Source organism: Lynx canadensis, chromosome C1, assembly GCF_007474595.2.
Source record: "Lynx canadensis isolate LIC74 chromosome C1, mLynCan4.pri.v2, whole genome shotgun sequence".
Classification (NCBI taxonomy): Eukaryota; Metazoa; Chordata; class Mammalia; order Carnivora; family Felidae; genus Lynx; species Lynx canadensis.
Window position 1 is genome coordinate 170,895,055 of NC_044310.1, and position 2,949 is coordinate 170,898,003.

Sequence of the window (2,949 nt, forward strand, 5' to 3'; positions counted from 1 at the left end):
TCTTGAGTATTCCCTGAATTCCCTGGTCAGGTGAGACTGACAGTTTTCCTATGCAGGTGGGGTAAACAAGGACCAGAGATCTGTTTAAGGGCCACTGTACATCAGGATGTTGAATAGACTTTGCAGTTTCCCAGGTGCTGTAGTTACATTCTCTGAAAGAACAGCCTGAAGGCTATGTTTAGTGGTAAGTGGGGTTATAAATCATATTTCTTGCCTGAGTATAGTGGGAGGTACAGCTCTAAAGATAGTAAAGCTCTTTGTTTGTAGTCTTAATTGAAACTGACCCACACCCTGAGTTCCTTGAATAAATAAGGCCACTGGATTTGTTCTGCAAATTCTCAGCTCTGCTTGCCTGCTTTGAAGCTCTAGTGCACTGAGCCACCACTGCCTCTAGGAGTTGTTGCCAGCCTTTCTGGTCAAATGGGCCTGGAAGACACTGTTCACAGCAGGTGGGGTTATGTCTTAGCTCCCTTGCCTGGGTGGGATAAGGAGGGTCTATTCTGGGCTACTGTTCCCCAAAATGACTTCCAGTTGGGAGGGACCAGGAATTGCCTTCAGCCTTAGTTGTGAGTTAATTCCTTTGCCTGTGCATAGCATGGGAATGCCTCATGCCAGGAACTGTCTTTGCTCTGGGTGTGATCAGCTGTGTCCCTCTTTTTGCTCTAGCACCCCTGGGTTGCACTGATTCCAGGAGTTATCACCAGGCTTTGATGTCAGATAGGGCCAGAAGACACTCTATGTGGCAGGTAGAGTGCATGAGCTTGAAAGAGCACACTGGGCTTTTGGGCTCATTCCTCATTTGAGGATCTGAATTGGGCAGATTTACACCCAGCCAAATTGTCTGGTCTGAGTGAGCCCCTTACTTAGTTTTGCAGAAGAGTGAAACCACTGGTTGGGATTACTACCTGGGCACTGCAGGTGTGAAATGGGTCTGCCAAGATCCATATGCTGGTTGTTGCAAGCCCCTCCCCCTTTTTCAGTTACAGTCAGATTTCCAGTGGCTGGGTTTTACAGATTCCTTTGCAGTCCCTGTGTTGCAGTATTAGAGTAGGGGCCCCTACAAAGCAACCCATAATGCTGGAGGTGGGTGCTAGTTGTCCCCTTGGGTTTCTTTTCTCACTGGAGGAATGAAAGTTCAGGGAGACATCTCTATGTGGTGCTGCCCTAGTCTGATGGTGGGGGTGATTGGAGGAAATGTAGTTAATGTATAGCCGTTTGTCTTAGCTTTTTAATGCAGTTTCTTGTTCTCTGTGTTGCAAGGGGTACTTCAGTCTCACCCTATGCTGTAGAATTCTCTTGGAGTTTTGTTCTTGAGTAGTTGTTCTTGTGAGGGGAGCAAAGTCAGGAATGTGTTGTCAAGGTGATGTCACTCCCCCATCAGTGTTTAATGATCGTTGCATTTTTAACAATTAAGCTTTCGGTTTCAAAATTATGTGGGTTTTATTTTAAGCAAGCTACATGCTTGAAGTCTATAACCATAGTTTGTCATTGTATCCTCTGATGGAGAAATTATGTTTAATATTTCTCCATTTTTATTCATCAAAGACAATATTACTGCTATACCAGTTTTTGGATCCCCAGCATTGGAAGTTATGTTCTTAATGTTTGTCTGTATGTGTATGTGTGCATGCATATCTATGTTTGAATTTCACTGCCTCACTGTGACTTTGTGGAGTTCTAATGCTCTGGATTTGTAGATATTTGCCTATTGCTAGTGGTCTTGATAGAGCACGTAAAATTGCTAGGATTAATGTATTATGAAAATAGTGATCCCTTTGCTGTTTTATCTAATTTACTGTTGTAGTTAGAGCTCTGTGTTAGACCTCTGTGTTAGACTGCACATATTTCTCAATTTTTATTTTTTAATATTTATTTGATTTTTTAAATCACTTAAAAATTTTCTTCACTTGGAAGATGTAAGTATAGAGAAGTATTGATAAATTTTTCTTTATAGAAGAACTAAGGGGAGAAAATAGTTGTCTTTTATTAGCCTGTACATTGGTTTTATTAGATAGTGTCTTATTAGCCTTTTGTGTCTGTGGCACTGTGTGCTTATAAAAATAAAATCATTGATACGCACATTTCTTAGGTAACAGAATCTTTTTATGTTTTATACCTTATTACTACACAATAGGTTTAATATTTTTAAAAAGTAATTTAATTCTATTTTTGTGTTCTATAATGAAACTTCCAAATTCTTCACGCTGATAACTGTAATCTATTGGCAGTCTTAGTTGTTCAAATTAATGGAAGGCCAACAATTATAGTAATATTCCAGGTGATGGGAAGTGTTTGTGTCAAAAGCTCGACTTCTATGGCTAGACTGGAGTCCTATGAAATGATGAAGCATTTGAATACACAATTTCACAGTGGTACAGCCCCACTGTTTAGCACAGGTGTTTCTCTAATTGTGATCTAGTGAGGAGGTATAGGGTTTAATGGCCCAGAAACTTACATTTTACCTCTCTGACCTTGTGCATTCATGTAAGTACTTAATAAAATTTGTAGGAACATAAGCTAACTCCTGAGATGGCTGAGAATTGTTTTTTCAAGTGTATGTGGCAGTCTGTTACTTTTCTCCACTTTAATATTTAATACATGCATTAAGTGAAGTTATGTTTATTTTCACAGGTACCTGATAAAATAAAAATCTAGAGATTTTCAATGAGATGATAACATTCATTTAAGAAATGATTCACTCCTTTCTCTTCTAAGGAAGTAGGATAAATCAGAAAGCATTGATTAGACCGTTTTAACCTTGTATATTGGTTTTCTAGGACTCATTTTCTCTTTTAGAGGGATAATACATTTAAAAATATGCCATAGAATCAAAATCTAAGAAATTGACATCTTTGATAGTTTTAAAATATTTTTAAGCATGTAATACTCAAATATAAAATTTCAAGAAATTAATTAAATTGTGGTGCTTAGATTTAAAAAAAAAACTAT